Here is a 19946-nt window from a genome sequence, read left to right on the forward strand (position 1 = left end):
ATGTTCTCACTCATAAGTGGGAGTTTAACAATCGGAACACATGGACACAGGGAGGGGAAAAACACACACTGGGGCCTATCAGGAGGTGGAGGCAAGGGGAGGGAGAGCATCAGGACAAATACCTAATTCATGTGGAGCTTAAAATCTAGATTTCGGGTTGACGGGTACAGTAAATCAGCATGGCACACGTATACCTATGTAACAAACCTGCACATTCTGCACATGTACCCCAGAACTTAAAGTAGAATTAAAAAACTAATAATTTGTAATATCTCATATAGTTCTGTATTCACAATTTTTCAATTTGTCTCCAAAATATCTTTTACAGCTTTATTTTCTTTCTGATTCAAGAACTACTCAGTGTTTACATAGCGAGTTTGGCTGTGTCACTGTAATTTCTCTACAATCTTTGTATATATAATAACTTTTTAAAAATGTATATCACCGCCAAAGAGAACTTTAAGTTATGTCACAAAAGTGTTACCATGATTGGCAGACCTGTATTTCTAGTTATATGCTGGATTGTTTTATATGTTCAAACAGGAACATTTTCTTCTAGGACAAAGCCTTAAGATTTTGAAACACTACTGTGTTAAAGCTGAACAACAGAAAAACACACCAAACCTGACACTGTTGTTTAAGAGCTATGAGAATTTTCTGTCTCCTCAAAAGAGAATGAGGCAGTGACGTTTGCTGTATTCTTTGTTTCTTTTGCTTTTCTTTTCTCTCCCCTCGAGACATTTCGAATGGGGCTTTTAGTTGGCAAATATAAGACAATAGCTTTTTTAACTTTTTCTTCAATTTTGCTGGAAAATACGTGGTCATATGGTAAGAACTTCTATGCAGTAAATGGAAAAATAGAGACAGAGAAAACAAGGAAGAAAGGGAGAGAGCGAAGGAAAGAAAGAGAAGGAAAGAAAGACAGTTGGGGGGGAGGGAGAGAAGGCAGGCAGGAAGGAAGGAAAGGAAAGAATGAAGGACAGGAGAAAAGAAAGAAGAAAAGAAGGAAGGAAAGAAAAGCAGATTAAATGGAGCTTTTGGTTAGGCAAATATAAGGCAAAGGCCTTTTTTATTTTTTATTTCATTTTAATACATATTTGTGTGGTACAGAATTCTTATACAGAGATGGAGTGTGTGCAGGAGGGAGAGAGAGAGAGAGGAGAGAGAGAAAGGGACTGTGTAGTGTGTCGGAGGTCCCCGAGACTCTCCCGCCCCGGGCTTGGTGATGCACTAGGAGTCTCAGGACTCAATAGTGTATGGTCACAGCTATGATTTATTGCAGTGAAAAGACACAAACCAAAAGCAGCAAAGGACAATGGTGCATGAGGCGATGCCCAGAAGAAACCAGGCCCAACCTTCCAAGCATCCTCTCCCACTTTAGTCACACGGATGTACTTGATTCCTTCCGCAACAAATTGAGAAAACACATGCCAACTGCTCTCAACTAGGGAGGCTCGTTAGAGATTCAGTGCCCAGGGTGTTTACTGGGGGCTGGTCATGTAGGCACACTCTGCCCAGCACGTACCAAAATTCCAGCCTCCCAATAGGAAAGCAGGTGTGCAGCAAAAACCATATTGTTTGTACAAATGGTATAAGAGCAGTGAGCCACTCTTCTCAGTTCTGGGAATGGTGGGAACCACCCTGAAATCCAAGTTCCCAGACATGAGCCAAGGGCCAACCTTACAAGCAGGGCTTTCTAAGGAGAGCAGTCTCAGGCCTGCCATGTTTGTTGGTTTTTTGTTTTTGAGATCGAGTTTTGCTCTTGTTGCCCAGGCTGGAGTGCAATGGCATGATCTTGGCTCATTGTAACCTCTGCTTCCGGGGTTTAAGCGATTCTCCTGCCTCAGCCTCCCGAGTAGCTGGGATTACAGGTGTCCACCACCACGCCTGGCTAATTTTTTGTATTTTTAGTAGAGACAGGGTTTCACAATGTTGTCCAGGCTGGTCTCGAACTCCTGACCTCAGGAGATCCACCCGCCTGGGCCTCTCAAAGTGCTGGGATTACAGGCATGAGCCATGGCACCCGGCCACCATGTTAACTCTTTTCTGTACAGATAAATGTGTCTATACATACATCCATGCATATACATACATACATAAATACATAGACAGATACAGAGTAAAAACTTTTCTGCTCTTCTTATAGACCATCCACCCAATCCCACACTCATCCCCACAAGAAACCATTCTTATTGGTTCCTTGCTTATCTTTCCAGAGTTTCTTTAGGCATACTAGCAAGTAAAAACATATTCTTCTGGCCCTGCCTTTGTCGTACTTTGTTAGCATATACTCTCTTCCTCTCTCCTTTTTTTTTTTTTTTTTCTCATTTGCAGTTCCTTCTGTACCTTTATCTCAGGAGCAGCTGCATTTTTTTTTCCTCATAGCTGGAAAACATCCCATTTTCTGGATGTTTCACAATTTACTTAACCATTTCTCTAACGGACATTTGGGTTGTTTCTGATCTTTGGTATGGCAAGCACTAGTGCAATAAATACCCTTGGGCCTCCGAAAGACCTTCTTCTGAAGAGTTAGCTGTGGCTCCAGTGAACTACCCCAGTCTGAGTGATGACGCAGAAGATCCTACATTATTGGTCTAGTCCCCCATCTGTAAGTTAGCTCAAGAGGGATCACTGGATGGAGAGGATACAGTTCTTCTCTTTATCTTGTGAGAATTGGCCTCTCACTGGCTGGAGCACCTCATACTTTGTTTTCTAGGTCTCGTTGTATTTCTTCTTTCGTTTTAGGTGGAAATGAGGAGGAGTGGGAACAGCCCTTGGTGGGTAGGTAAGGTTTAGTGTAGGGTTGCCAAATTTAGCAAATCGGGACATGCTTCTACTAAAAAATTGTTTTTTATCTGAAATTCAAATTTAATTGGGTGTTCTGTATTTTATCTGGCCACCTAGTTTAGTGCCATATTTTATTCTATTTTATTTATATATTTTTAGAAACAGGGTCTCACTATGTTTTCCACGTTGGCCTTGATCTCCTGGTCTCAAGCAATCCTCCCACTTCAGCCTCCCAATATTTTTAGAACTACCATATTTTAATCTAGAGATTTAAACATTGAAGGACTCCTGGGGTGAATGCTCTGAAATGAAAAGGAAGATCAGACTTGATCAGCATCCAGAGTGGTGATTAAACAAAGATATGGTCATAGACAGAAGCCCTAGGTTTGAGTCCCAGCTCTGCCATTTGACTCAGACATAGACATCAAAGTGGTTCAATAGAAACTTGGCATTGACCGGGCGTGGTGGCTCATGCCTGTAATCCCAGCACTTTGGGAGGTCAAGGCAGGTGGATCACCTAAGGTCAGGAGTTTGAGACCATCCTGGCTAACACGGTGAAACCCCATCTCTACTAAAAATACAAAAATTAGCTGGGCATGGTGGCGGGCACCTGTAATCACAGCTACTCGGGAGGCTGAGGCAGGAGAATCGCTTGAACCCGGGAGGCGGAGGTTGCGGTGAGCCGAGATTGTGCCATTGCACTCCAGCCTGGGGACAAGAGCGAGACTTCATCTCAAAGAAAAAAAAAAAAAGAGAGAAACTTGGCAACATAGCAGGATGGCAAGATGGCTGCCTCTGCTTTTGCTGGTGCGATGAGAGCAGCTTCAGGAATCTATGGCTCCTGAATATTTTTGCATCTCCAGCCCACCGAAACTGTGCCAGGAATGCCTCTCTCATTTCTGCATTGTCTACTGGACGTTTTAGTCATATTCAGACACTATTCATTTCCTCCACTCCCAGGCTTATCACATCTGTCAGAAACTTGACATGTGGGCATACTTCAGTAATCCCCAACAGAGTGGCCCCCTTGCTTCCAAGTGTCCTGAAGCTGCCAGTCAGAACTGTAATATACATCAGTACACAAAAAGACAAGAGAAAGACTGTGAAAACTGTCATCTATAGGTTTCTTCTACTTCATTCTGGCCTTTGGGTGAGGAGAAAAGCTGGTTATAAGAAAAAATTCTGGAAAAAGACACCTGCAAGAAAAAAGCGATTGAGGGAATTTGTGTTCTGCAATAAAACCCAGAGTAAACTCATAGAAAAAATGACAACGTCCTTCTGGAAGAGGTGAAACTGGAATGCTGAGGATCCTTATCAGAAATATCATTATGAAACAAACCTGAAAGTATAGATCAGAAGTTTCACTTGCTTCTCAGTTATTGAATATGTATCTTTGTGTACATGACATCTTTGCAAACATAGGTAAATATAAAACCTATGTAAACTGTACCAGTTACTATGTAAACATCCAACGCCAACATTAAACTTATAAAAGTTTTTAAACTAAAAAAAAAAAAAAAAAAACAAAAAAACTTGGCATCATACATCTTCTCCCAAAGCTGGAAAAACACCTCTTTACTGATAGGAACTTAAATAAACCCCTTAAACAAGTTGCCCGAGTCCAGTTAATGCTGTGTTGCCAGCATGTGGAAGTACAAAGTCTCAGGTTTCTTTATGCAAGTTGCTTGGTTTGGATGAGCGTGTGAGTGAGAGGTAGGTATGAATCCCATTTCCTTACAGTTCATGCTAGTTTTTTCCACTCTGAGATGTTGTAAGTCAGGGTCTGCTTGATGCAAAGGAGGGAGGACTTTCATGACAAATATCGTGGTATTTGTATAACAAGTCTAAAAGTTTTAACCCCTTCAGTTAGATACAACCATGGACATTTTTCAAGTAATAATATTTTTATTAGAAATTTGCAGATACCTTGAGCCTGTTCTTTGTAATGACATGGAAAAAGAACACAGCCTACATATCCCTTTGTATATAGGATATTTTTAGCATTGTAAAGCACCGGTGTCATAATTAACCTTGTCTTTTGTTTCTTATTCCCCTTTTAAACTAAAGTATGAAGCACTTCACTGCTTAGTTCTTCTGTAAGTTTCATTTTACTATGAAATGAAAGTGTTCTGAAGATATCCTTGACAGGATAGCAAACGAATGTAACAAAAACCTTCCTTTGTGTTGAAGGCTGGTCCTAAGCACATACTAGATTTCACCAGATGAGTCCAAAAGGTCAGATGCCTTGAAAAAAGGCCCCGATGCAAATAATCGAGTAGTTGACCTGGTGAAAAAGAGGAAAGACTATTTATGCATGCATTGGTCTTTGAACGGTTCCGCCTGCTGTCTTGTAAACTCAGAAGCAGTTTTCCTGAGGTGGGTGTTACTGACAATCTAGCTCACCATCTGAGACCCATAAGTAGATTCGTGAGTGGTGAGGTATAGTGAAGACCTTCACTTGTTTGGGATTCAACGTACATGGCCAGCCAATGAAAATGTTAATTCACACCTGCATATGCCTTCATCTTGTTCTGGAACTCGAGGCGCCATCATTCATAATGCTTAAAAATAAAACACCTGCAAGGCAGCTATTGTTAAAACCTAACTTGCCCACAAGAAAGCTGATGCTCAACGAAGTCAAATCTCTAGTAATAAAACTGTGTTACTATTCATATCTTGACTCTACTGCCCAAGTTCTTTCCGTAAGTCATCTAAACAGCCAGGACCTCAGCAATCTGACTAGATAAAAACAAAAAATTCTTCTTGAGTTTATGATCCTAAGGGTTTCTTTTTCATATTTAAAGCAGGTATTCCTATTAGATGCTGTCACATTTTGCTTATCTCTTGCTGTGTAACAAACCATCCCAAAACGTACCTGCTTAAAACAGCAACCATTTTATTTGTTCATGATTCTGTGGTTGACTGGGGCTCTGCTGGGCTGTTCTTTGGTTAGTTTCAGTTGGGGTCTCCTGTGAGGTTGCAATCAGATGGCTTTGTTCACATGTCTAGTTCCCCAGTGGGGAAGGTTGAGAGGGCATGATCTTTTCCTCTTTTCTTCCCCATGTGGCTAGCTTGGGTTTCTTTTCATGGTGGTTTGATCCTGAGAGTAAGCATTTCAAGAGAGACAAGCTCCAATGTGCCAGCACTTATCAAGTGTTTGCTTACATCATTCTTGCTAATGTCCTATTTATTGGCCGAGCCCGAACTTCATATGGAAGGATACTCCACAGGAGTGTGAATACCAGGAGTTATGGTTCATCGGGAACCACCAAAGTAACAATCCACCACTTGTAGTATATACAACAGAAATGTTAAAAATTTCATATTTAAGCCAAGATCTGTTGTTTCAGATTTTTTTGAAGAATATTGGATTTAAAATATATTACTTTAGAATACTATGCAGCCTCCAAAAGTCACATATTAGAATATTACATGACATGGAAAAAGGTACTATGCTAAGAGTAAACCAAAAAAAGTTTTGAAACAAGTATTTGTTTGTATGTATACTCCACTTTTAGCCATTGTTATTGCTGATTATTTTCATTACTTGTCTTTGCATTTATCAAAATTTTGTCAGTGCATATATACTATTTTTAATCAGTAATAAAGTATTTTTGCAATTGAAGAAAAAATCTAAAAATAATATTGCAATAATAGGTGATAGGTTAACGAAGTTTGAGTATGTTTATACAATATTATTTATATTGCTATATTGCTTTATAGATCCTGGAAAGTAAAATATTTGAAGTCAATAAAATAAAGTTCTTACAGAAATGCAAATAAAACAATACCCCAGTACTGTTAAATTATCAGATTGGAAAAAAGGAAAAAGATGATCAATTCACAGTGTTTGCCAGGATTTAGGGACTTTGGGTGAGAGTGTAAATGGATACAACCTTTCTAGCAAGCAATTGAAATAGATCAGGATTTTAAATGGGCATTACTTTGTAGGAATTCTTACTAAAGAGGAAAATGTTTTAAATTCTCCAAACTGTAGCTACTGACTTATACGGATTTGTGGAATTAATGGTGGTGCTTTGTTCCTTTATATACTTTCCGCCATTCTTCATACCATCTACACATAGTTTCCCAAAGCTGATACACATAAATGTTGAGAGCAGGCGGCAGAACTTGAAAGCTTCATGGTCCATGACCTTACACTGGAGCTTCTCAATCTCGGCTGCACATTGGAATGGAATCATTACAAAGTTCCTGACTACTGTATTGACACCAAAGGTTCTGATTTAACTACTCTTGGGTGTTGCCTGAGTATTTGGAATTTTCAAGGATGCCCATGTGATTCCAATTGATAACCAACTTTGAGACCAACAGGCATAGTCCAAACTCTCTTGACTGAACTGACCTGAAATTCTGACTGGTTAACCTGCATTCTCCTTACCTTCTGTTGAAAAAAAAAAAGTTGGTCGATTTCTTATTAATGTCTCAAGTTGATAGGCTATCAGTACCTATGTCTTATTGCTCTCAACAGTTGAGTTGTTTTCCTAGAGCCGGCTGTGTCTGTTTCTAAACTTTTTATTCTCTATTTGTTTTGTTTGTTTGTTTGAGACAAGGTCTCACTCTGTCACCCAGGCTGAAGTGCAGTGGTGTGATCATGGCTCACTGCAGCCTTGATCTTCCAGGCTCAAGCAATCCTCCAATCTCAGCCTCCCGAGGAGCTGGGACCACAGGCACGCACCACCATGCCCAGCTAATTTTTAAATTTTTTGTAGAGACAGGGTCTCGCCACGTTGCCTAGGCAGGTCTTGAACTCTTAGACTCAAGCGATCCTCCTGCCTCTGACTCCCAAAGTGCTGGAATTACAGGCGTGAGTCACTGCACTTGGCCCTAAAACATTACTTTTTAAAGGCAATTCTCATATTACTGAAATCATTGGAAATTGTTTAGATATTGGGTGTTTGTTGAATCCCTTATTACAAATGACTTAAGTACTTTCAATTTCAATGTTTTTTGATAATAACCGCATTTTTGCCAATGGAATATGAATAATATAGGAATATTACCTTATGCTTTGTGCTGCTAGAAGACCAGCATTGTCTTTGTCTTTCCATAAAACCAAAGCGTTAGTAACAACTGAAATATCCCAAGCAACCACAACAGTGCCCGGCAATTATAGTTGTTGGTTAAGTGAGTACAAATATCAGAAACTTTTGTTCTAGGTACATTCAAACCTTGAGGTAAGTCAGAAGCTTGTATTCTCTGCCAATGTCCACCAAGTTGGCATAACTTTTCAGCTGATTTACAAGATTTGCCATGAAATATAATTAAATTCGAGTATAACTTACCAGAACCAGAGCCATTTTTATCAGAGAAGAAAGTGATCTTTCCTTACGCAACAGACAGGGACCATTACATTAGCACCTAGCGTGGACTTACCTATTAGGGTGGTTTTCAACTTTCTCCTAAGGCTTTTGGTGATGCAGATGCTGCTAGTTCAGGGCCTCACTTTGAGAACCACTGCCTTACAGATCACCATTATTTAAAAAATCTCCAGTATACAGTGTTGTTATTTTGGTTCTCATGTTAGCGTAATGACCTGAAAAAGGACTAGGCAAATACAGTGAGTGAAATGAAGACCTTGTTTTTGGAGAAAGGCAAAGGACAACCAAATCAGTAGAAGCAAGTATTCAGGTTCTGATAGAAGTTACCATACCGTATTTTTGGCTTTTCCACACTACCCTGAGGTTTAATGATAAGCTCCTTCACTGTTATGCACTAGTGGTTAGAATCATTGAAGTTGCCTGGGTTAATGCAAACATCTCTGCTTAAAGAACAGAAAAGCTCCATTTTCTTTTTGTTGTTGTTGTTGTTGATTTGTTTGTTTGTTTTGAGGCAGGGTCTCTCTCTCTCTCTCTCTCTCTCACCCAGGCTAGAGTGCAGTGGCTCTATCTCAGCACACTGCAATCTCTACCTCTCCGGTTCAAGTGATTCTCCTGCCTCAGCCTCCTGAGTAGCTGGAATTACAGGTGTTTGCCACTGTGCCCAGCTAATTTCTGTATTTTTAGTAGAGACAGGGTTTTACCATGTTGACCAGGCTGGTCTCGAACTCCTGACCTCAAGTGATCTACCCACCTCAACTTCCCAAAGTGCCGGGATTACAGTCGGGAGCCACCACGCCTGGCTGAAAAGCCCCATTTTCTAACCCCAGCTTTTCCTCTAGGGAACTGTGTAACCTTACTAAGCCAGTTACTTAGTCTCTTTGAGCCTTAGTTTCCTCATCTGTAAAATAAGATGGGAATCATTCAGTCATGAATGTTCCATCTAACTCCAAAGTCTTATCAATTCCATGACCTTTGACAGATGTAATGGGCTCTGTGATTTGACCACAGATGACTTTTGCCGTTTTGGCCCATAAGAGTTAAATTACCAGGTGGCTGGGAAGATGGCCAAATAGGAACAGCTCTGGTCTGCAGCTCCCAGAAAGATCAACACAGAAGGTGGGGGATTTCTGCATTTCCAACTGAGGTACCCGTCTCATCTCACTGGGACTGGTTAGATAGTAGGTGCAGCCCACGTAGGGTGAGCAGAAGCAGGGTGGGGTGTCATCTCACCTGGGAAGATCAAGGGGTCGGAGAACCCCCTCCCCTAGCCAAGGGAGGCCTTGAGGGACTGTGCTGTGAGGAATGGTGCATTCCAGCCCAGATACTATGCTTTTCCCACAGTCTTTGCAACCCACAGACCAGGAGATTCCCTTGGGTGCCTACATGACCAGGGCCCTGGGTTTCAAGCACAAAACTGGTCGGCCATTTGGGCAGACACTGAGCTAACTGCAGTTTTTTTTTTTTTTTTTTCATACCCCAGTGGCACCTGGAACACCAGCGAGACGGAACCATTCACTCCTCTGGAAAGGGGGCTGAAGCCAGGGAGTCAAGTGGTCTAGCTCAGTAGATCCCAACCCCACAGAGCCCAGCAAGCTAAGATCCACTGGCTTGAAATTCTTGCTGCCAACATAGCAGTCTGAAGTCAACCTGGGATGCTCGGGCTTGGTAGGGGGAGAGGTGTCTGTCATTACTGAGGCTCGAGTAGGTGGTTTTCCCCTCACAGTGTAAACAAAGCTGCCAGGAGGTTTGAACTGGGCAGAGCCCACTGCAGCTTGGCAAAGCCACTGTAGCCAGAATGCCTCTCCAGATTCCTCTTCTCTGGAGGAGGAAGGGCACATCTAAAAGAAAAGCAGCAGCCCCAGTCAGGGGCTTATAGATCAAACTCCCATCTCCCTGGGATAGAGCACCTGGGGGAAGCGGTGGCTGTGGGCACAGCTTCAGCGGACTTTAATGTTCCTGCCTGCCAACTCGGAAGAGAGCAGTGTATCGTATCCCCCAGCACAGTGCTTGAGCTTTGCTAAGGGACAGACTGCCAACTCAACTGGGTCCCTGACCCTCGTGCCTCCTGACTAGGAGACACCTCCCAGCAGGGGTCAACAGACACCTCATATAGAAGAGCTCCAACTGGCATCTAGTGGGTGCCCCTCTGGGATGAAGCTTCCAGAAGAAGGAAAAGACAGTAATCTTTGCTATTCTGCAGCCTTCGCTGGTAATACCCAGGCAAACAGGGTCTAGAGTGGACCTCTAGCAAACTCCAGCAACCTGCTCCTGAATGACTAGTGGATAAATAATGAAATTAAGGCAGAAATAAGTAAGTTATTTGAAACCAATGAGAACAAAGACAGCATACCAGAATCTCTGGGATACAGCTAAAGTAGTGTTTAGAGGGAAAGTTATAGCACTAAATGTCTTTGTTCTCAAAAGAAAGTGGGGAAATACCTGAAATCGACACCCTAACATCACAATTAAAAGAACTAGAGAAGCAAGAGCAAACAAATTCAAAAGCTAGCAGAAGACAAGAAATAACTAAAAACAGAGCCGAACTAAAAAAGATAGAGGCACAAAAAACCCTTCAAAAATCGGTGAATCCAGGAGGTGGTTTTTTGAAAAGATTAACAAAATAGATAGACCACTAGCCAGATTAACAAAGAAGAAAAGAGAGAAGAATCAAATAGACACAATACAAAATGATAAAGGGGATATTACCACTGATCCCACAGAAATACAAACTACTATCAGAGAATACTAAAAACAGCTCTGTGCAAATAAACTAGAAAATCTACAAGAAATGGATAAATTCCTGGACACATACACCCTCCCAAGACTAAACCAGGAAGAAGTCAAATCCTTGAGTAGATCAATAGCAAGTTCTGAAATTGAGGCAGTAATTAATAGCCTACCAACCAAAAAAAGCACAGGACCAGACGTATTCACAGCTGAATTCTACCAGAGGTACAAAGAGGAACTGGTACCATTCCTTCTGAAAGTATTCCAAACAATAAAAAAAGAGGAACTTCTTCCTAACTCATTTTATGAGACCAGCATCGTCCTGATACAAAAACCTGGCAGAAACACAACAAAGAAAGAAAATTTCGGGCCAATATCCCTGATGAACATCAATGAGAAAATCCTTAATAAAATATTGGCAAACCAAATCCAGCAGCACATCAAAAAGCTTATCCACCACAATCAAGTCAGCTTCATCTCTGGGCTGCAAGGCTGGTTCAACAAGTGCAAATCAATAAACGTAATCTATCACATAAACAGAACCAATGACAAAAACCACATGATTATCTCAATACATGCAGAAAAGGCCTTCAGTAAAATTCAACACCCCTCATACTAAAAACTCTCAATAAACTAGGTACTGATGGAACGTATCTCAAAATAATAAGAGCTATTTATGACAAACCCATAGCCAATATCATACTGAATGGGCAAAAGCTGGAAGCACTCCCTTTGAAAACCAGCATAAGACAAGGATGCCCTCTCTCACCACTCCTGTTCAACATAGTATTGGATGTTCTGGCCAGGGCAATCAGGTAAGAGAAAGAAATAGAGTGTATTCAAATAGGAAGAGAGGAAGTCAAATTGTCTGTTTGCAGATGACGTGATTGTATTTTTAGAAAACCACATTGTCTCAGCCCACAATCTCCTTAAGCTGATAAGCAACTTCAGCAAAATCTCAGGATGCAAAATCAATGTGCAAAAATCACAAGCATTCCTATACACCAATAATAGACAAACAGAGAGCCAAATCATGAGTGAACTCCCATTCACAATTGCTACAAAGAGAATAAAATACCTAGGAATCCAACTTAAAGGGATGTGAAGAACCTTTTCAAGGAGAACTACGAACCACTGCTTAAGGAAATAGGACACAAACAAATGGAAAAAGATTCCATGCTCATGGATGGGAAAAAATAATATCCTGAAAATGGTCATATTTCCCAAAGTAATTTATAGATTCAATACATCCCCATCAAGCTACCATTTACTTTCTTCTCAGAATTAGAAAAAAAAACTACTTCAAATTTCATATGGAACCAAAAAATACACCATATAGCCAAGTAAATCCTAAGCAAAAAGAACAAAGCTGGAGGCATCACGCTACCTGACTTCAAACTATATTACAAGGCTATAGTAACCAAAACAGCATGGTACTGGTACCAAAACAGATATACAGACCAATGGAACAGAACAGAGGTCTCAGAAATAATGCCACACATCTACAACCATCTGATCTTTGATGAACCTGACAAAAACAAGCAATGCGGAAAGGATTCTCTATGTAATAAATGGTGTTGGGAACACTGGCTAGCTGCATGCAGAAAACTGAAACTGTAACCCTTCCTTACAACTTATACAAAAATGAACTCGAGATGGATGAAAGACTTAACTGTAAGACCTAAAACCACAAAAATCCTAGAAGAAAACCTAGGCAATACCATTCAGTGCCAAGACCAGCTTGGTCGGGGAGACCCTAACCCAGCGGCGCTAGAGGAATTAAAGACACACACACAGAAATACAGAGGTGTGAAGTGGGGAATCAGGGGTCTCACAGCCTTCAGAGCTTAGAGCCCCAAACAGAGATTTAACCACATATTTACTAACAGCAAACCAGTCATTAACATTGTTTCTATAGATATTAAATTAACTAAAAGTATCCCTTATGGGCAACGAAGAGATGGGCCAAATTAATTGCAGCAAGAACACGCCCTTAAGACACAGATCGCTCATGCTTTTGTTTGTGGCTTAAGAATGCCTTTAAGCAGTTTTCCGCCCTGAGCAGGCCAGATGTTCCTTGCCCTCATTCCCGTAAACCCACAACCTTGCAGCTTGGGCATTAGGGCCATTATGGACATGTTACAGTGCTGCAGAGATTTTATTTATGGCAAGTTTTGGGGCCAGTATATGGCCAGATTTTGGGGGGCTTGCTCCCAACAATTCAGGACACAGGCATGGGCAAAGACTTCATGACTACAACACCAAAAGCAATGGCAACAAAAGCCAAAATTGACAAATACCATTCGGGACATAGGCTTGGGCAAAGACTTCATGACTAAAACACCAAACAACAAAAGCCAAAATTGACAAATGATCTAATTAAACTAAAGAGCTTCTGCACAACAAAAGAAACTATCATCAGAGTGAACAGGCAACCTACAGAACGGGAGAAAATTTTTGCAATCTATCCATCTGACAAAGGGCTATTATCCAGAATCTACAACAAACTTAAACAAATTTACAAGAAAAAAAAAAAATCAAAAAGTGGGCAAAGAATATGAACAGAGACTTCTCAAAAGAAGACATTTATGCGGCCAACAAACATATGAAAAAAAGCTCATCATCACTGGTCATTAGAGAAATGCAAATTAAACCACAATGAGATACCATTTCACACCAGTTACAATGGCAATCATTAAAAAATCAGGAAACAACCGATGCTGGAGAGGATGCAGAGAAATAGGAATGCTTTTACACTGTTGGTGGGAGTGTAAATTAGTTCAACCATTGAGGAAGACAGCGTGGCGATTCCTCGAGGATCTAGAACCAGAAATACCATTTGACCCAGCAATCCCATTACTGGGTATATACCCAAAGGATTATAAATCAGTCTACTATAAAGACACACACACACATATGTTTATTGCAGCACTATTCACAATAGCAAAGACTTGGAACCAACCCAAATGACCATCAATGATAGACTGGATAAAGAAAATGTGGCATATATATACCATAGAATACTATGCAGCCATAAAAAAGGATGAGTTCATGTCCTTTGCAGGGACATGGATGAAGCTGAAAACCATCATTCTCAGCAAACTAACACAGGAACAGAAAGCCGAACACCGCATGTTCTCACTCATAAGTGGGAGCTGAGCAATGAGAACACATGGACACAGGGAGAGGAACATCACACACTGGGGCCTGTTGGGGTGTGAGGGGCTAGGGGAGGGATAGCATTAGGAGAAATACCTAATGTAGGTGACAGGGTGATGGGTGCAGCAAACCACCATGGCAGGTGTATACCTATGTAACAAACTTGCACGTTCTGCACATGTGTCCCAGAACTTAAAGTATATATATATATATGAGTTAAATGTTAAATTACCTTGGATATATTGATTCTTCTTCATTCTGGCTTCTCACAGCAGGATGAAAAATAATCGAAGGGCCAGGTAACCCAAAAACCTGCATGGCTCATCAAAAGATCTGCTCTCTTGACTGGGCAAGGTAGCTCACATCTGTAATCCCAGCACTTTGGGAGGCCAAGACAGCAGATTATCTGTGGTCAGGAGTTCGACACCAACCTCGACAATATGGTAAAACCCCATCTCTACAAAAGTACAAAAAAAAAATTAGCTGGGCATGGTGGTGGGCACCTGTAATCCCAGCTACTCTGGAGGCTGAGACAGGAGAATCACTTGAACCCGGGAAACAGAGGTTGCAGTGAGCCAGATTGTGCTACTGCACTCCAGCCTGGGTGACAAGAGCGAGACTGCATCTCAAAAAAAAAAAAAAAAAAAAAAAAAGTGCTCTCTTGAGGTCACTGTTAAAATTAGGCTACACTTCAATCACCTCCTTTAAGGTTACTGTTAGTATATTAATTTCTTCCTTTTTTTTTTTAATTGGAGACAGGGTCTCACTCTGTCATCCAGGCTGGAGCGCAGTGGCACGATCCTGGCTCACTGCAACATCCACCTCCTGGGCTCAAGCAATGCTACCCCCAAAAACCCCCAAGTAGCTGGGACCAGAGGCCTGCGCCACCATGCCTGGCTAATTTTTGTATTTTTTGTAGAGACAGGTTTCACCATGTTAGTCAGGCTGGTCTCAAACTTCTGAGCTCAAGCAATCCTCCTGTCTCGGCCTCCCAAAGTGCTGGGATTACAGGTATGAGCCATCATACCAGGCCTAGTATATTAATTTCTTGATTTAAAAAACCTAAAATCCTTGTGACTTATTCTAAGGCTGAATTGTTCTTAGAGGAAATTGAGGGAATAATTTAGTGAAGGATTCAAAACCTTGTGCCCAGGTCATGGCAGAAGTAGGAATCAGTGCTTGTAGCCCTGCATCAAAAGGATAATGTGGCTGGGTGCCATGCCTCACACCTGTAATCCCAAGTGCTTTGGGAGACTAAGGCAGGAGGATCACTTGAGGCCAGGAGTTCAAGACCAACCTAGTCAACATAGCGAGACTCTGTCTCTACAAAAATATTTAAAAATTAGCGAAGCATGGTGCTGCACACACCACTGCACTCAAGCCTGGGCAACAGAGCAAGACCTTGTCTCTGAAAAAAAAAAAAAAAAGAAAGAAATGAAACAAAACAAACAACAACAACAACAAAAACCCAAAAAAACAAAAAAGCAAGGATAATGGGATTATTTTGGTGTAAACCTCATTTTGTACCAAAATGCTAGCATTGAATTTTTTAAAGTGAGGTATGATTGCCGTTGTCTTATCCACTTTGTGCTAAAATGCTTTTTTAGTTGTGATTGGGCCAGGGGCCAGGATAAATCTCCTCTGTAACTCTGACCTGAGTCTTCAGGAAAGAAGATGGAGGAAGAAAGTCTTGGTTAAAATAAATCAGGTTGTCAAGCAGGGGTGATTCTGCCCCCAAGGAACATTGGCAAGGTCTGGACACATCTTTTGGTTGTCACAAATGTGGGATGGGGGCTGCTATTGGCATTTAGTGGGTGGAGGTCAGAGATGCTGCTCAGCATCCTACGATGCACAGGACAGCTTCCCCAGGAAAGAATGAGCCAGCCCCAAATGGCAAGAGGGCTGAGGCTGAACAACCTTGAAACATGCTGGGAGATGAAAGCAGGTAATCTGTCCCTGGGGAGTGTCTGGCCCCTGGGAAAGGCTGGTGCTTGGGCTAGTTTGTCCAACCTCCCTCCCATCTCTCCACCCCCAACACCCTCCTCCAGTTCTTCACATCTGTCTCACCTTCCCCCTCCCCTGTCCCCATTCTGAAATGCCTCCATCAAGGACTTTGGGAAGTTTATTGTGGATAAAATTGGCCCTCAGGAAAATACAAGAGAAACATGAGAAACTAATAAATGTAGGAAAAAAATCCTCAACAATAGAAGTATACCAGAATTGGCTTTGCAGACAATGGCGTATCTTGCAGGAAGTTTTTAATCTGGAAGAGATGGGGTCACATACTTTTTAAACAAGTGCACCTTTGTTCTTTTTGCATTTTAATGCTGAATATAGCTGTCTTTGTAGGCTCAAAATATAAATGATTCCGATTTCCAATTTTTTTAAATACCGAAAGAGTAGGAACACACCAACACAAATACTAAAAGAACAAAGCCTGATATACCAGAAAATCTGGGGAGGGGGAAAAAGTGTTGGAATCACTGCTGAGAATTGAACCCAGCAGGCCACATTCCTAGCCTTTTCCTGGTCACCCCACTGTTTCACACACTCCAAATAAATTATCCTGCCTACAGCATGGTGCCATCATACTTCTGTGTTGCTGACATCAAATGATTGTGCATAAAACTACCGGTGTCACCTGGCGTGGTGGCTCATGCCTGTAACCCCAGCACTTTGGGAGGCTGAGGCATGTGGATCACCTGAGGCTGGGAGTTCCAGACCAGCCTGACCAACATGGAGAAACCCCATTTCTACTAAAAATACAAAATTAGCCTCGCGTGGTGGCACATGCCTGTAATCCCAGCTACTCGGGAGGCTGAGGCAGGAGACTTGCTTGAACCTGGGAGGCAGAGGTTGCCGTGAGCCAAGATTGTGCCATTGCACTCCAGCCTGGGCAACAAGAGCGAAACTCCGTCTCAAAAAAAAAAAAAAAAAAAAAAAAGACCTGTGTCAACTCTGAAGGCTAGATTCACATAAGCCTTATTCATGTCTTTTATTTATCTTGTACTTATATGACAGCCACATCCGAACACTATGGTATACTAATAGAGGCTTCATAAGGAACTGTTGAGTGAATGAATGAATGAAAGAAACAAGATCAACTCCTTCATTTTGTTTGTGGAAGGACTAAAAATATGAATTTTCCGTTTGACATATGTCTAAGCCAGGATGTTCACATGAGTCAAAATACAGAGAAGCAAGTGGTATTTCTCCGATGTATTAAAGTTCCTAATTTATGTACATGTAATGAAACTTCTCCAAAATGCAAGGGTTGAAAGTGTGTTTATGGCTGCACCAATGCACATCAGTGTAGGATTATTGACTGTTCCAAAATCACTCTTGTGCCAACTGGTTTTCCCCAGAGTGCTTTTTAATTCAAGGACTTTTTCTATGAATTTTGTATTGTTAAAAAAGAAAGTTATTCATCACATTCATTGAAGACACTAAGGAAGACTTCATTCAAGGGGGTCTTTGTGATAGGTTTAGGGACCACGGACTGCAATGGGGTCTTACAGTGGGGGAGAGAGATTAATCTCAGCTCTGACTCCTACAAGGACAAGTGGGGATTTGTAAGCAACGAACAGGGTTGGGGGCAGTGGATGGAAAACCACTAAGGAAATGTCAGGGGTAGGAGGGATTCTTGCTAGATCAACTCAAACAGAATTCTTGCTAAAGGCAAGACTGGGTGATAAGATATCGAGGGTGGTCAGATACAAAGGGCAGGAGTTTGTTCGATAAACTGACTTCACAGGATTCTTGCTCAAACTAAATTCCACAATGACAGAGAGGGAAGCCCAAGATAGGCCTGGTCAAGGAGAGGATTCAGAGGAACCTGACTATTGTAGGACAAGGAATGAGCCTTGGTCAGTGCTCAAGAAAGAATTGCCCTTTGAATGCTATGAATGCATTCAGGTGCAGAAATTAATGCAAGGTCAGACCACCATTGCTGTGGAGAGGGATCTCTGCCTATCTTTCTTTTAAATCTTGAGAAGACTGTTCCATAGCCTTGGTCCTGAATACAGAGTTTTCTGAGGCTTAAAGGAATTTAGGGTTGCACCGAACATGGTGGTGCACACCTGTAGTTCCAGCTATTTGGAGGCTGAGGCAGGAGGATTGCTTGATGCTATGAGTTCAAGACCAGCCTGAGCAATATAGTGAGACCCTCTGTCTCAAAAAAAAAAAAAACAGAAAGAGAGAGAAAAAGAGAGAGAGAGAGGAAGGAAGGAAGGAAGGAAGGAAGGAAGGAAGGAAGGAAGGAAGGAAGGAAGGAAGGAAGGAAGGAAGGAAGGAAAGGAAAGAAGGGAAGAAAGGAAGAAAAAGAAAAGAAATTTAGGGTCACTCCTTGGTTCCTTTGGTGAGTAAACATCAATGGCACATACTGAGCTCATCCTATGGTAAATGTACATTAAAATCTGCCCAGAAATAATCATTAGGATGACTTTAAAGAGTGACATGTTCAGTTTTAGTTCTTAAAATGTGTCCGTAATTCATGGTCAGTCTTAGTTTCCATGCAAGAAAATACTAGATTTAGCACTCCTTGTGTAGGGAAAATCAGAGAATCATACGTCCTCAGACACAGATGGCCATGCCCTCACAAATGTTAGGAATCTCTTAATGTGTGGAAGGGCAACGTACATCAGGTACCCTTCAGAGCACTCTGCCTTCTGTCTGGACTGTTCTGTGGGGTGTCTGAAGACCACTTATGGTGTTAAAGGTAGCTGTGACAAAGGACTGGTGATCAAGCCAGGCTTGAAGGTATTTTCTAAAGGTGCCCCTGCTTTTTCTCTCTGATTTTGTGACTACAGCTCTTGAGCTTCTATAGTTAATTGAACAGATTTTAAAAGACCTGTGATGCCACAGGTCCCCTGTACATTGTTGGGCTCATCATATAGCCTGCTTTTTTGTTTTTGCAACCAGCACAAGATCAAAGCCATGCTCGTGGGATTCCTTACCAAGGTGGTGCTGGGGATGCAGAACTATCCACCTTAAAAGGGGGAACAGGAGACCAAATGTCCTGGTTTGCCCAGGACTGAGGGGTTTCCTAAGATATAGGTCTTTCAGGGCTAAATTGAGAAAAGTCCCAGGCAAACCAAAACAAGTTGGTTACCCGATGGAGAGCAACCATCTGTGCCTTCAGTTAGCACTATTCCAACTACATCTAGAATAAATGGCATCACCTATTAAAACTGCTGGGGACTTCTGCAATCATCTTTCCTCTAATTTTTGCAGAAAGATGCTCATACTCAGAGTGGCATACACATTTTTCCCAAGGTCACCCAGCTTGCTGGCAGCATATCAGGAACCAGAATCTAGATCGCCACACTCCCAATTTAGGGCATTTTCTACTGCATTATGTTTTTCACTTTCTTATTCTCTTTTTTTATCACTCTCTTAAAATGTAAAACTCATTTAGCCGGCTTTTCTTTTGGCCACAGAACTCATCTGTTAGGATACTGCAGACTGTTCTTCCCATTTATACTGGGCACCACTTTTGGTTGTATTTATGATGGGATGGATGGTGAATGAGGGCTACAATGAAATCAGATTGTTGTAAATGACCTCAATTGATTACTATCTCTATAACCACATGGTATTCATTCCTATCTGTTGTTGCTACTGCCCACTGGAAGTACTGCTGTTGTTTTTAAGAGATGGGGTTTCTCTATGTTGCCCAGGCCAGTCTCAAATTCCTGGGCTCAAGCAATTCTACTGCCTCAGCCTTCTGGGTAGCTGGGATTACAAGAATGCGCCACAGCACCCAGCTGAAAGTTGTTGTTGTTTGAGACAGTCTCGCTCTGTTGCCCAGGCTGGAGTGCAGTGGCATAATCATGGCTCACTGCAACCTCTGCCTCCCGAGTTGAAGTGATTCTCGTGCCTTAGCCTCCCAAGTGGCTGGGATTACAGGCATGCGCCACTATGCCTGGCTAATTT

The 19946-nt window shown here is 41.8% G+C and overlaps 1 pseudogene; it reads left to right on the top strand.

Annotated features, from left to right (window-relative positions):
• Positions 1-3572: 3572 nt before the first annotated feature.
• On the top strand, positions 3573-4078 carry LOC104678075 (annotated as a pseudogene).
• The last annotated feature ends 15868 nt before the right edge of the window (positions 4079-19946 follow it).

The sequence above is a fragment of the Rhinopithecus roxellana genome, chromosome 7 (assembly GCF_007565055.1).
Source record: "Rhinopithecus roxellana isolate Shanxi Qingling chromosome 7, ASM756505v1, whole genome shotgun sequence".
NCBI classification, from domain to species: domain Eukaryota; kingdom Metazoa; phylum Chordata; class Mammalia; order Primates; family Cercopithecidae; genus Rhinopithecus; species Rhinopithecus roxellana.